This window comes from Camelus dromedarius, chromosome 6 (assembly GCF_036321535.1).
Source record: "Camelus dromedarius isolate mCamDro1 chromosome 6, mCamDro1.pat, whole genome shotgun sequence".
NCBI lineage: Eukaryota > Metazoa > Chordata > Mammalia > Artiodactyla > Camelidae > Camelus > Camelus dromedarius.
In genome coordinates this window covers 23,250,177-23,266,769 of record NC_087441.1, presented here as the reverse complement: position 1 = coordinate 23,266,769, position 16,593 = coordinate 23,250,177, and positions in this window count along the sequence as shown.

Genomic DNA, 16,593 nt, shown 5'->3' with positions numbered 1-16,593 from the left:
TTTTTCTATGGCTGAACAATATTCCATTGTGTATATATATACATATATCCCACATCTTCTTTATCCATTCACCTGCTGATGGACATTTAGGTTGTGGAAGAATTTTTGTATTTAAAATTTCCACATTTCACTCTGTTTCTGAAATGAATATTTTGTTCTATTTGGAGTTTTCTGTTGAGTTCTTTTCTGCTTACTTTTGACCTGCTATGTGAGATCACCTCACCCCAGCCCATTAGGACCTCTCAGAGTCCACTTGGTCTTGTCTGCTGCCTCTACACAGGCATCCATGTCATCTCCTCAAGTGACCTTAGAAACCTCCAAGAGAAGGTTCATACATCTCTGTATTCCTACAGCGACCACTTAATCTGCCAGGCTTCATCTGTCTTGATTTCAGGAAATGCAATTGCCAAATAATAAATTGGATTGCCACATGGTTAGAGATAAGAAAGAGAAAAATATTCTTAAATATATAAACGTTATATAATATTTGGCACCATTACCTCCCCTTCCCTTGTTTTGGGAAGTTTGTTCTGCCACCATTACTTAATTATCTTTTAATTGGGGTTGGGGATGTTTTCTGAATTTTATTAAAAATTCAAAGCAATATCTTTATATGTCCAAGAAAGAACTGAAAGGGGATAGAATATATGTTAACAATTTATATTTATGGGTGGTAAGTTACGAGTGGTTTTTTTTATTGAAGTATAGTCAGTTGTGTCAACTTCTGGTGTTACAAGTGGATTTTTATTTTCACTTTTTAATATAGTTATATTTTCTGCAATGAATGTATTAAATTTTTTAAGAGAAAGAAATGCAAGTTCTGCAATTCCTTCTGGAGATTATTTAGGCACATACAAGTGGTGTGACAAGGTCATAAACCTTGGCTTTCATGACAATTTTTTTTGATACTTGTAGACTCCACCCAATTCACTTTTCATTATGCATCAGAATTCCATGGTATAAAATAACCACACTTAAGTCAACCACTTTTGTACTGATGGGTTTTTAGGTTGTTACCAGCTTTTTGCCACAACAAACATCCTCTTGTATATTTCTGCAAGTATTTCCTTGTGATAAATCTCTAGCGGTGGCAATAATGGATCAAAGATGATATGCAAACTGATTAATATTACCAAATTGTCCTCCCAAAAGGGGGAACTCATTTTTATTTCCACTAAAAGTATATGAGAGTTCTGACAAATGCTTGCTAAAGTCATGTTGTATAAATGTTGTCATTTTTGCCAGGCTGATAAGTGATAAAAACATGCTGTCTTCTTGATTTGACTTTCAGCTCATTTTGAGTGAGTTGGACCATGTGTATTGAACATTTGTATTTCTTAATCATTTAAAATTAAGATTCTGTATAGCACTGAAATTAGGGTAACTGCTACTTAGAGAAGAAAAATATGGAGAAGTGGGGAGGAGTATCGCTCAGTGGTAGAGTGCATGCTTAGCATGTACAAGGTCCTGGTTTTGATCCCCAGTACTTCCATTAAAAAAAAAAATTTTTTTTTTAAGAAAATATGGAGAAGAAGTAACCTCTCTCTTCTCTGAATTTCCTCTCTCTTCTCTGAATATGCAGTGCTGGAAAACCCACTGCCTTTCCAGTGTTGTTTCTTGTAAGATTTATAGTCATCCCTCAGTATCCACAGAGAACTGGTTCCAGGACCCCCATGGATGCCAAAATCCACGGGTGGTCAAGTCCCTTATGTAAAATAGTGGCACAGTTGGGCCCCCATAACTGCAGGTACAGAACCCGGGGATACAGAAGAGGCGACTGTAAGTGAGGCTGCAACCTGACCATGAGCCTCTTTGTAAAAAAAAACTTCTCGTCCCCAAGTTTATGAATGTAGTGAAAAAGCAACAGAACTGGGTGTAACCTCACCCAGTCAAGACTCATTTGCTTTCACTAAAATCCAGACTCCTTTCTGAGGCCTAACAGCCTCTCCTGATCTGACCCTTGCTAATCTTGCCAACTCCACCTGCCGCCACACTGCCTCTCTTCACCCAGCTCTCTCCAGGCCTCCTTACTGTCCCTCTGACACACCAAGCACTCCACTGTCCCAAAGCCTTTGCAGTTCCTGTTCCCTGTGCCTGGAACACACCCCCCTAAGCTCTTCACATGCTCATCCACACTCTTGGCCTCCAGCTTTAATTCATTCCCCATCTCAACTAGGTATCCCCCCCAATCAGTTACTCTAAAACATCACCCTGTTTATGTCATTTAATACAGTCTATGTGTAGAGAGTCCCCGAGACCATGCTCAGGCTTGGTGGAATTACAGGGCTCAGAACAGCTATTATACTCAAGCTTGTGGTTTATTTTAGTGAAAAATCAGATTAAAAATCAGCAAATAGAAAAGGTGGATGGGCAAAGTCCAGGAAAAGCCAGAGTCATACTTCCAGACACCCTTTCCAGCAGAGTCACATGGAGGTGCCCGTAATCCTCCAAGTAACCATGTATGACAACACATGTGAACTATTGCCAAATAGGGAGATGTGCCTGATCCTTAGTGTCTGGGGTTTTACTGAGGATCAGTCACAAAGGCTTGCTGTGCCCAGGGGGCTGACCTTACTACTCAGTTTGCAGCCCCTCTCTCCCCAGAGGTCAAACTGACACAGTGAGGCCCCAGGCCTCAGCACTCTGCAAACGCTCTTATAAGCCTGGATATTCCCTAAGGCTCAGGGTTTATCTCCCAGGAGCTGGCCAAGAGCCTGTCCCCTGGAGAAGGGCATTTTCTTTGGAACGTGCAGGGTCTGAACAGCTTGGACCTGCTAAGCTAACCCTTGCCTGCGCAGCTGCAATGCCCTTATTCATTCACTCATTGCTTGTTGACTGTCTTCCCCATTAGAAGATGGTTCCATGAAGGCTGAAAGACCTTGTCTGTGCTCTCTGGTGCTGCACCCTCGGAAATTAATCCAGCACCTAGCAGAGACAGACACTCAATAGATACTGGCTGAATAAATAAATGAATGAGTAAATGGAACATGTGCATAAGTACATACAAGTTCCTCCTACCTCAGCTTCTTACAGGAATTTTGTCACGCTTCTACACATTGAGAGCTTGGAAGAAAGTTATAAACCATAACATTTTCACAAAGAAAAACAATCCTCTAAACTTAAGTCTTCATTAGCATAAAATTCCAAGCATTCTTTCAAGCAATTTTTAAATTTCATAATTATTTGACTTGGCGTGAAAATTCTATCTAAATATGTCAGAGGTTTGAAAAATAATTTTGGCTTTGTAATGAATCTCACTTTATTGCAGAGCCTGCCTTTCTCATATTATAGTAATAATTCTACTATAATGTTTTCTGAAACATTTATGAATTCCTTTAACTTACATTTCAGTAGCATCTTCATCTTTTGAACTTCCTGATGTGGAAATATCTTTTTATCGAATATCATAATATCTTGCAATGTGGTCCAGCATCGTGAAAAAAATCCTTCAATAAATGAAATAAGTTTCCAATTTAGAACATTTCTGCTTTTTTGAGGGGGAGGGGTGTTTTATGATTACATCCCCTGATGCTTAGCTTTGCCATCTGCTCTGCCCACCAATTATAAATGTCGGGAGAACTCCCAAACATATTAACAGATAAAAATGATTTAAAAATCCCTCTGTTTCTTTCATTTAAAAATGCTGCTAAGAAGGCATTATTGTTTATGATTATCCATGATTCAGGCACAAACTATAGAGTGAACTGATCGTACATGACAGAACAATTTGTTTCTTGGGCCAAAGATGTCCTCAAGCTAATATGATGCTGGGATCTGACTCCATTGAAAAGTTAGTTCATGGCTTCTTCAGCGTGAAGGCACAACAGAAAGTGAATTATTTAAGGGACGATGCTTGTGGTAGGGTGGACGACACAAGAGATAAACAGTTTCAACTGCATTCACTTTGTGGGAATCTGTGCTTTGAGATAAAAGAGATTGTTAGAAAATAGAGAACAAGATGTGAGGAGACATATATATATGTGTGTGTGTATGCTTTGCAGATTTGCATAATTAGACTAATAATACATCCAGCTGTGGTAGAAAAAATGCAAATCATAAATAATAACAACAAATTTAAGCGCTAACTAAAACCACAGTCTCATGATAGTCACACCGATCCTGTTTTAGGCAAATGTGGGTCCCTTGTGGAAGAGTTATTACTCTGCCCTGATGAGTCAGATACTGAAATAGTAGATTCTATACTAACCATAGACTTTGGTAATAATAAAAATCACCTGGATGCCTATTAAATTTTCTAGGCTCCATCCTGTAGAAATATGTTTCTGCAGTAAGGTGTAAAATTTACCTTCCAAATGGTATGCAGGAAGTGTCCCGAACAGATTAGACCATATGGTCACTAACAGTAGGTCTGGGTGTCTATTTACCAAGAATCCCATGTGACTCTTACGAAGAGAGAATGGGACTGCTCCTAACGAAATTCATCTTCTCCCTCTGTCCCTTGGGACCTAGAGCACTTCCAGGAAGAGTTTCTGCCAGGAGGGAACCATCTGCTATGTCACCAGGAAGGGTCTTAGAGGCAGAGTGAGCAAACCTCCTGGTTTACCTGGATCCTCGGAGAAAGGAAGGGGACTTTCCGTGCTAAAACCAAGTCCTGAGCAAACGGTGACCTTCTCACTCTATCATGGAGAACCAGGCAAAGTAGCTTTTCCAGAGACTTAGGAATGAGAGAAGCCAAGAAGGAAAAATGTGTGAAATATGAGGTCCAGCCTCCCACTGGTCTCTCTAGTCAAGGTTGTTTTAATAGAAGCGGGGCCTCAGTTCTCGTAAGTTCATTTAGTCCCAAGACCTCCTCAGGGGTCAGCAGGGATTGATTACTATCTGCTTGGGCACTACATCTCACTCAGAAGGGGAAAGTTTAGTAAAACATAGTAATTAAGATATTTGATGGACTTGTATCCCTGAATAGTAAAAAAGCCATCTTCCATTAGTTATCCAAACACAATGCTAAGTGCCAGCCTCAGAGTCTGTTAGCTCTCTGCTCAGGCTGGGCCAGCAGGAGTCTCTGAACAAGCCCCCTCCCACCCCCTACCTCACCCCTACTCCCAGCTCCCAAAGGAGTTGAGCATAAATTCTACTTTAAGACCTGATTTCAGAGCCCTCACTGCCTAATGCACAGTGGAAGAGAAAGAGAGCCTGAGGTTCGAGGGACCCCACACAACTGGGAGTCTTCATACAACAGGAAAAATCGCCTCTTTAATAAGGGGTCCCTGGAGGTTAAGTCGCCAGGGATGTGCTGAGGTATACATACCAGACCACCGATGCGGATTCAGAGAGAAGTCAGAGGCACCAAGTTTGTGACCAGAGAGGTGCGAAGATGTAGTGTAAGGGCTAAGGAGGAGAGAAGTCATTGGAGAAAGAATTGCAAGGGAGAAGGGGAGCCATAGCAGTGCAAGTTAAAGAGTCAACGCTAGGCGCGCGTCCGCACTGCGCGCATGCGCCTGAGAAAAGCGCTGTCAAAAATACAGCTGGGGAGCGAGGAACCGCCCAGCTCCTCCTGCAACAGCGCCTTTGCCCGGGGTGCGGTGGCAGCTCTTAGCAGCTATAGGCTGCAGAAACAGGGATTTCCATCCCTGCCTGTCTTCCAAGGGGAAGGAACCGTAGCTATCACCTCCTGCAATAGTACATAAATTATCTCAACAGTGTGTGTCTTTATAGAACGTTGCACTTCGCAAAGCTTATTGAAGTAAGTAGAGTGTACTTTCTTTCAACCTTTCAAGCAGTTTATCTGTATTTTATTCCAGATTGCAAAAGATGTTTTCTTTAATGTATGGAATGAAAACGTTCACGGAGCCACAGTCGATTTACCTTCCTGCAAGGACATTACAATAGCTCATTCTGACAAAATTTTATGTGACTCACAGGAAAAATAGATCAAGTTTGAGGAACCTCTAAACATTTTTTCTATATATGGACTAAGTCATGGTTTTCAGAATTGAATTTGTAAAGCGTTATTTTAAGACAGTTTCAAAGATACCTAAGAAATAGACGTATCATTTCATAAGAACTGTTCTGTTTTATTATACAAAACAATAATTTCTTCCCCATACTTTTGAAGGAAAGACAATTGCACACAGCTGAATTTATATAAACTTTGGGTCCCAAGCATAGTAATATTTGAGAGATGACAATAATAGAGCTTCCCAGAGTTAAAAGCATTGGTTCAAAAAGTCAGGATTCCTGGGTTCTCACCCAGACTCTCCAGTAACTAACCATGTAAACTAACAATTCTCTAACATCTTTGTGGCTTAGAAATATTTTCTGTAAAATAAGTATATTCAATGAAGTTAGTCATTTTCAAAGCGTACCTCCTTGCCTCCACCCCAGCTGAACTTTTCTTCTGACTTTTCTCACTCATTCTAGCTGGAAATTACAAAAGACTGATAAGAAAGCCTACTTTCAGGCCTTTCGGAGTTTGGAAATAACTGAGTGATCAATGCTGGAATCAGATGGAGAGCAAAACACAGGTTTGATTACTGGATAGAAGCTAGACTAGTGAAGGCAACCTTAACAAAATATAAAAAATCAAATTGAATAATGCATGTAAGTAGTAATGTGAACAGATCACAAGGAGTAGTACATTGCTACCCAAGTCCCCACAGATCAGGTATGTCTGGTTGATTCTAATTCCCTTTTCCCGTTCCCCTGACTTCTGTACCAGCCATAGATCAGACCATTTGAGATTAGAGAGGTGAAGTCCATTTTATTTGGTTCTCAAATCCATTCCTAAGTCCCAAGAGAAAATTACTTTTCCTCCAACCACTGAACTATTGACTCGGCGAGTCTCTTGGAGTTTGCTAACAAAATGTAATCCCTTATCTGAGGGTATACCTACTTCCAAAAGGACTGGAAATAGATTATTTGTTCCCTTAATACGTGGACAGTTAAGGTTTAAATATGAGGCAAAACATCCAACAGAAACATAAAGATAGATGTTTCCAGACATCTGGAGTAAGCTAAGTATAATTTTTCACTCAAACATTCACGTGCTGTTATTGAATAACCAAAATGTGCCAGGCATCATGTTAGGTCTTGGGCATTTAATAAGTGTGGTTACTTCCTTCTTGGCTCTTAAACTACTTGCACCTAGAAGAGATCACTGAGCTGGAGACTGATCAGCACAGGGAGAGGTTCAAAAGCTCTGAGAGTGGTTGTGATAGCTTAGGGGGTGGTGGGAGGGAGAGGGGAGTGGGAGAAGAGGGGCAGGAAAGAGGGAGGGAGCAAGAGAGAGAAATGGAGAGAAAGATGAGACAAAGAGTTAGGACTGAGGTGTGGGGTTACTCTAATGAGAACCAGGAAAGAAAACAGAAGTACAGTTAGAAAGTACAATTTGAATAATAGACAACAAGGGAAATGTGGTTTCACAGAATCCAATGACGGAGTGTGTTTCAAGAAAAAAGTAGTCAGTGGCATCAGATGAGATTAAATAAAGAGATACAATAAAATGGAGGGCTTGCCTCAGATACTTAAAGAAGAGACCCGGCAGGAGGCGCAGTAAAACAAACCACTTGGCAGAGGATACACTGGGAGAGGCTTAACATGAGGAGCCTGTTACCATCGGCCTCCCCTCTGGTCACCTGCTTCTCTTCGACTCACGTTCAGGTGGGAGCTCGGATGGCGCTACTTGTGGGAAGGATCCCAACCCAAGCCTTGGTTAGGTGTCCCTCCCAAATGCTTCCATAAGCACTGTTTACTTTCCCTCATGGCAATGACCATATTTCTTCCTTGATTGTTAACAGCAGCAAACAACTCTGATGAACTTAGATGGAAAGATAATTTTTTGGAAGGATATTTAGCAGTTCACAGAACACAGGGTAATAGAGTGAGCACTTCTGTCACCACTGCTGAGGCATGATTCTGAGTCCCCTGGACGTCTCCTCTGATGCTTCCCCCTTGCTTCTTATGGCTGGATGCTAAGCCTTGATTTCTAGTGGGGCATGTCCCTTGCTTATTTCTTCCTCAACAATGGGTTAGCTCTTCTTGACCTTTGCTTTTTCACATGAAATTTCTTTTACTTTATTATTTTGTAACACATAAGTAATCTTTTAGAAGAAATATTTGTAAAAAATGCCTAATATTTAGGAGTGGCTCAATACATTTTTGGTCTTTCTTCTCTCATCTTCCGTAAAAATCAGATTGTCATCCTTAAATAAACAACTTAGAATCTCAGGAAATAGCACATTTTAAGTTTTGCTGTGAGGGAAGAATACTTCTCCAGCGGAACATTTAAAGCCTCTTTTGCCCGCACATTTATTGACGCTCCCTTTAACTCCAGGAGCCTTTCCTATATTTATCACAAATAACAATGGAATTGGGCTAAGAGAATGGTAGCAACATAAAGGGGAGACAAGAATCATCACAAGTGCTATGGGCTTTAAGATTGATTTCTTTCTCTTTTTATTGAAGTATAGTTGGTTTACAATGTTGTGTTAATTTCTGGTATACAGCACAGTGATTCAGTTATACACATATATACATGCCTTTTCTTTTTTTTCTTTATTTCAAATTTCTTTTTTTAACACCTTTATTATGGTGTGATTCCTATACAGTAAACTACATGTATTTCAGTTGTACAATTTGATGAATTTTAATAGATGTCTACACCAATGAAACTACCACCACAATCAGGATAGTTAACATTTTCATCACTCCCCAAGAGATGCAAATTTTGAATTCCCAGTTTATCCCTTCCCACCCCCTTATATTCCTTTTCAGATTGTTTCTCAATATAGGCCATTACAAAGTATTGAATATTGTTCCCTGTGCTATACAGTAGGACCTTGTTTTTTGTCTTTTATATATAGCAGTTAGTATCTAAAAATCCAGAGTTCTCATTTTACCCCTCCCTACCCCTCTCCCCCATGGTAATAATAAGTTTGTTTTCTATGTCTGTAAATCTGTCTTTGTTTTGTAAATGTTTATCTGCGTTCTTTTCTTTTCTTTTTTTAGATCCCACATGTAAGTGATATTATATGGTCTTTTTCTTTCTCTTTCTGGCTGACTTCACTTAGAGTGACAATCTCCAGGTCCATCCATGTTGTTGCAAATGCCATTATTTTATTCTTTTTATGGCTGAGTAGTATTCCATTGTATAAATATACCACAACAAAATCACTGGCCCTAATGTAAAAACAGCTCTTACAAATTGATAAAAAGAGATAATATCCTAATTTTTTACATGGGCAAAGAACATGAACAGGCAGAGATGAAACAATAAAAATATGATGCTCAACTTCACCTTTTAAATTTAGTCATAAACTAAAACAAGAATTAAATGCAATTGTTCACCTAATAAGTTGGCAAAGGGACGAAAGAGTTTCAATATGTTGTGATGCGAAGGGTAGGCACACAGGTTCTCTTGTGCACTGTTGGTGGAAGCATATATCCATCTTCCTTGAGTATATTCTGGCAATAAGTTGCAAACCCTTTAACTGTGTATGCTTTTTGACTCAGTACTTCCTCTTCTAGGCATTTACTCTGGGAAGATATTCTAATAGGGAAGTAATATAACTAAGTGTTCAGTGAAGTTTTCTTTATAATAAAAGCTGAAGCCAACAATATGGATTGATTAAAGTTTGCTAGAGTTATACAACAGGAATGAGAAGGAGCCATAAAAAGGAACACCTGTATATGAGAAACCACTGAGTGAAAGAAGCAGACTGCATAAGAGCATTATAATATTACCTCATTTGCATAAAAGTATACCAATATTTGCACATACATATACACATCTACATATGCAGATTTATCATAAGAAAGGCTGTTCATTAAAATTTTATTAATGAACAGGGGTCAAGTTTTTAGGGGTTATTTACTTTATTGTTTATAACATATGTATAATTTTATGTTGCCTTAAATCTGTGTGATTCCCCTTCCTCTATCATCTTGGTTCCTCAAGCTCCAATTGTCTTAATAGCTCAGAACTACAATTTTCATCTTCCTAGACGTTGAGAACTCTTACATCTCTAGATTACCATTTTCAACTTGGCCTCTATGCGCTATGCTGTGAAGTAGCAAGTTCTCCAAGGGGAGAAAGCAGCATAGAACATCTGGTTCACTTTTGTGTATTCCTCTTCACTCCAGAGTCTTGGCCTTTCAAGACCTGACAGTCTTGGTTGCTTTTGATGCCTTCAAACAATGCTTTTAATTTTTTTAAATCCAGTTTTATAATTGCTTTCAACAGTAAGGTTGTTCTAATATAAACTAAACACTATTAAAGCTCAGTCTCATATCTTCCCCTCCTTGTCTGTAGCTTGGCCTTCATCCCCCAACTGAACCAATGACTCCATCTGTACCCCAAATACCACCTTTCCTATCTCCTTAGGATGCTCATTTCACCCATTAGGCTGGCTGCCTCCTACCTCTTCAATTTCTGCCTTTATGTTTCTTTTCTGTATAAACATACTTTCTATCAAATCTCCTGCTTGTCTGGCATTTTTCAAGTTTCAGTTCTCTACCCATTAGTGGATTGTGAAATCAATTACTCTGTTTCACCAGCTTATATTTTTTCAGAAATAAAATAATATGGAACCTTCAATATCAGAATGCAACACATCTATTCTAAGTGGTGCTGTCCACATTGCAGCAAATACTGGGGAAAGCTGAGTCAAACAACAGCTGGTGGAGGGGGATGTAATGACTATAGGTATTGTCTGGGAACCAGTGAGCCATTCACTCTTCTGTTCACTGGTATCTCATCTGATTTTCTGGATTTGGCCATAATTCTATCAGGAAGTTAATGCTTTATAGTTTAATGTACATCAATGTAATTTACAGTTAATTGTGAAGTTTAGAAGAACTTTTCCACTATTGGCAGGGGCAACAAGACTTCCCATCAAGTTTTGGTTGTGTTTTTTGGGTTAGACGTAATTGTTAGCGCATTTTTGGCTTTGCAATAGTTGTACATATTAATCAGAATTGCATAAGTTATTCTTAAAATAGTCTATTTTATTATTAGAAAAATGAAGATGATGATGTGAAAAGCACAGAAGCATGTTCTGGTTGAACTGCCAGATCTAGGCCTATAAATAGTGGTGACATTGGGGGAAACATTTCTTTTAATCAATAAATTTTTTAATTTGAGCTTAATCCAAAAAAAATTTAAGCCTTTTTAATAAAGTTTAAGTGTAGCTTGTCAAATGCTCAAAAGCACTGAAAGTTTATTATTTGCAATAATATTGCAAATGAAAGCTTAAAATTGTACACACACTCACACACACACACACACACACACACACACAAACCTGGAAATACAACAAGCCAGGCTGTTGGTAAGGCCTTTAAATATTTTCAAAGAAAGAAAAAAGATGTAAAATTTTCAATACTATTTCGCATCAGTTAATGAAAATGTGTTACTATCATATTTAGTTGCATGTACGTAGCAAGAGAGAAAATAACTCACATAGGTGCTGAAAAAATTATTCTTGGCATACATGGACATGGTGAATTTGATTCTCTGTGATAAATTAGTGGAGAAATTGTAAACTGCACTTCTAAGTGATACCAGTCTCTTAAAACACAATTGGGATTGTATAGAACATACAGAATAGAATTAACACTTACTAAGCAAATGTGACCAGACACAGGTTATGTGATTCTACTGAATAAGAGCATGACTATTTCAACTGACTATACTTTCAGTTTATATACATGACAAGACAGTTTTTTTTAAAGGATTTACTATGTTGTTTAACCTGACCCATAACTGGTTTAAGAAACTTGATAAAATTGAAAAAATACATTATTTGAGAACCAAATTAAACCGGATAAATTGTAATAGAATTGCAAGTGTTTCAGAAGTAAATATGACCAGGAAACATAGTGGAGTAATTTAAAATATTACTAGAAATCACCATCTACATTGCCATTTGAAATCACTGTTTCACCCATTGTGAAGATTTGGCTTCCTAAGAATTCTACTGAATCTCCTGAAAACAAGTGATAGTTCTTCGATTTTATTAAGAGACTCTTCACTCTTTGATATGTTTTGCTCAGAAATTGGAGCTGTGGCCGGACTTAGCAGTCACCCACCAAATCCTCCTCCCTCTGCCACAGGCCCAGAGCTATGCAGGAGCCCTGGGGGCCCCGAGAGGCTACACTGGACCCAGGTGTGTCTCTGCAACTGTTTTCACCAATGGGATCTAGGAGACTGGACTGTGTGACTTTTACGTCTGAGAACTGGGCACATCTACTCTCTCTTCCTCTTCCTATGAGCTAGAAGAAGCCATCCTGGGTCACACAGAGGAGAACAATTCACTCTGGGATGGTGGAGCAGTAAAATGTAAGGTATACGGTCCCTGAATGATCTCCTGGAACTTATATACCAACCTGCACCACTAACTCAGAACTTATTTAAGCAAGAAATCAAAGTCTCTGTTCTGTAAACTGCTGTATTGTTGGGTGTTAGTCTTCCCCTTAACTAATGTGGGTGTATGTTATATCATACTGGAGTAATTGATTCTTGTGAGGAAAATACTAATTAAGTTATATGAACTCAAGAATGGGATTCACATTTTTCTGTGAACATTTTCGCTAACATTTCTGGAGATGATGTTTTAGCAACAAAATTGGCATGTATAACAGATATTTTTTGCCATTTTTAATTAACTGAATTTGGATCTATAGGGAAAAATTAACAATATATTTCAAGATGTTGAATATATCCAACAGTTACAAAATACATTTTAAGTAATCACCATGGTTACTATATGTCCTCAACATTCTGCAACATGGGAAAAGAATATTATTAATAAAAATAGTTTGAATGGAATAAAATGAAAGACATTAATAATATTGCAAGTATCTTTTTAAAACTTCAAACATTTCCAAAAAAGAAATTTGAAATATCAAGGAAAAGCATTTGCATTAAAGATCCATTTGTTTTTTTAAAATTCTGGATCCATATTTGAGTTAAAGTTGATGCCCAAAGAAGAAAACTAATTACTAATACTTTGTTATTCAAATATATTGAAGAATGATTATAAATTTATCACCATTTTAGATTAAGATTAAAGAAGAATTCACTGAAACTTGCAATTTCAGTTGCCAAGTATATTGTTATTAATAGCATCTATATCACTTATTTTGTACATGAGCCAGAATTTTGTTTGTTTTTGTTTTTTAATTGTTTTTACTTATTTTTAATTTTTATTTTTTTTTAAATGGAGGTACCGGGGATTGAACCCAGGACCGCATGTGTGCTAAGCATACACTCTACCACTGAACTATACTCTCCCACCTCCAGAATTTTTAACAACATAACTAAACACAGTGGGAAGAAATAGACATCCAAGCACAAAGCCCCTGGGTTGTACATGTAGCACTGCCCTCATGTTTCTAACATGGACTGAATTTAAGAACAGGCAAGCATGCCTACAACAATGAATAAAACTATATTTAATAGTAATTCTATTTTATTGTAATTCTATTCAATTGTACATGTTGTTTTAGAAATAAAACTCTTGTTTCAGTTTTTTATTCTAGCTATATGTGTACCTGTGTGTATCCTGAGTGGACGCAAAGGACAATTTCTACTGTGAGTTGACATTTTTTTAAAAAAGGGTCTTTTAACTATTCCACTCTCCTTCACAGCCAACACCTTGAGAGGGTTGTTTACACTTATGTTTCTACCTGCTCTTAATCCACTGCAACTCAGCTCTGCCCTCTTTATTCTTCTGGGCAGGCCTCCTGACTTAACTCTCACATCCATCTGATACTTTTCTGTGTTAACCTTTGTCCTCTCTGTGGCCATTGACCTTGCTGCCTGGATATTACTTTTAATTCATTTTCCCAGCACTTAGAAAAATACTTTATGATCATAAAAGTAAAAATGTTCAGGGAAAAATTAAATTCACCTATAACCCCATCAGAGATAAACACTGCTGTTGATGTTTATTTTCCATTTATATGTATGTATTTTAAAGCTTATATGTCCATCCACGTCAAATATTTAAATAACAAAACTGAACTTGTTTAGTGCAAAGAAGTATGTAGCATTTTACAACCTTCTATTTCATTTAACTATATAGTAGAAAGCGCTTTTTGTCATTCAATATTCCTCTCCCACATTGTTCTGAAAGGCTACATAGTATATGCTTTATGGGTACATATTTCATGAATTATTTGTCCATTTCTCTATTGTTAGATAGCTTTCAATTTTTAAAAATAATTGAATGACACATTGAAATCCTTGATTAAGAAAAATCTTTATCCAATTTCATAGTCACTTGCTTAAGAATTCCTAGAAATGGTATTGCTGGATTGGAGCCACATCTGTGCTGCATACATATCTCGGATCCCTCCAGGAATGGGTACCAAATTATCCTTCCACCAGCACCCATAACATGAGAGAACCCAATTGGCCACCTCCTTAACAACACCAGGCAATAATACTTAAAATCTTGTAACCAATTTTTTTGATAAGAAAATCACATTTTATTTAAAAGTTTGTGCTGTTTTGATTAGTAGTTGCTTGAACAATTTTCATAGGTCATTAGTCATTTGTATTTCTTCCTCTGTGAACTGACTTCATAGTGTGCATCTGTTTTTTTTAACACTTTGCAAAAGCTTTTTTACACAGCTATTAAAACATTATATCTCTGAAATGATTACATTTTTTCAGGTTTGTAGCTTTTTATGGTTCAATTATTAAATTTAACTCTTTAACATCTTTGTGATTTATTTTTCTATATGGCATATGGTATAAAGTTATGAGAGATATATATGTATATATATATCTCCAAACAGTTAACAATGTAATTTAACGTATATTATCTACTACAATGTTTTTGACAATTTTTTTTAGCACTGGAAATCTTTGTTCAAATGATGGCTTCATAGGGTGTGTGGATGGTGAAGAGAGGGGTCCCTGAGGGCTAGGACTTTATAAGTTTTGCCTCCTCACTACCAAGACAGCTTAAGGAGCAGTCTGAACACCCCCATCTGTTGGACACTCTCCTGACACTCCCTTTCCTGGCTGCCCTCCGGCACCTCGGGTTTCTGACTGATCCTTCTCAGCCTCCTCTGTGGGTTTTGCTCCTCTGCCCATCATTTGAGGGTAAGAGGCCCCCAACTTCCTCCCTGGAATTCCTGCTCTTCCCCCATTTTATCCCCTGCCTTCTGGCAACCTCTGCCAAATGCTAGGCATCAACAGTTTTCAATACTTGATGGCTTCAAATCCTCATTTCTATCACAGAACCCTGTCCTGAGTTCCTACCCATAGGTAAAACACCTTACAGGGATCTCCTTACCATTCTAACCTGAACATGTTCAAAATTGAACTCCCTGGGTTCCAAACCTTTCTCTTCCTCTCTTCTTAAACTTGGAAGATGGGGCCACCATTCTCCCATTTTCCCAAGCAAGAAACCTGGAAGCTATTCTGTATGTTACCACCCCAGTCAGTAGATCCTACTGCTTCTACTCCTTAAATATCTCTTGTTATATTTTTCTCTCTTCTTTTCCACTTACCAATGTCTTAACTTATTTCTAGATTGCTGTAGAATCTTCTTACTGTTTTCCCAGCGGCCAGTCTACTGCTCTGCAATTGATCTTCCCACTACCACTACGGTTACATTTCTTTAAAAAAACGCACATGCTTAACATCCTTTCTTAGCTCCCAATGGTAGCTTTCACAGCATGGGGAAAAAAAAAAAAAAAAAAGAGACTCCAGATAAGACTCCTGCTTTCCTCTTTCTTCCAGCAACCATCCTAGGGCCTCCATCAGAGAACAACCTGCAGTTACTGAAATACAGGTGCTGTCCCAAGATTTGAGGAGCAGCTGCCTCACGCTGCCTTCCCCATCCAGCCACCCACGTCCACCTCCCAGGTTCAGCCTGAGGGCTCTTCATTGCGGAAGCCCTCTCTGTCCACCTCTCCCACCCCAACCCAAGTTAGGTAGCCTTCTGCTGCTTGATCCTCAGTGCGGCCCCCCCCCCCCCCCCGCTTTTCCTTCAGAGGTAAACAATTCAGGTTAACAGAGGAAGGGAAAGGGAAGGAAGCGAGATTATTTTTAAAGGGTTTTGGATTCAAGGATGTGTTCTGAGTCAATTCTTACTGGGTTGGGAAGTCAACCACTCGGCCTGGTTTCCTCCTGTGCATGATAGGGTTGTTAACCTCTGCCACCACCACCATCACCACCGCCGCCGCTGCCAACACACACACACACACACACACACACACACACACACACACACACACACACGAGCTTGTGTTGAGTGGGGGTTGGGCAGAATCACAGTCTATTCCCAGGTAGCTCTCGAGCCTGGCACCAAGCCTGGCACTGGGGTGGCCCAGAAGAGCTGTTCACCAACTCGTGAATGAACGCCTGGACGCCCGGATGCAGCGGCCGCGACGCCACACGGGATTTGGGCGGGGCGGTCCCAGATCCGCTCTCCACGGGGCAGGGGGCCTGTGTAGGGGGCGGTGGAGCGGGCTGGGGAGGGGGCAGCGACGAGGTCCTCCTCGCCCGCTGCCCGCAGACGCCAGACGCTCCCTGGGGCCGAGCCCGGCCAACGCCCGGCCGGCGAGCCAGCCCAGGACATCCGCCTCCACCTTTCCGCGGATTCTCCGGGGGCCGCC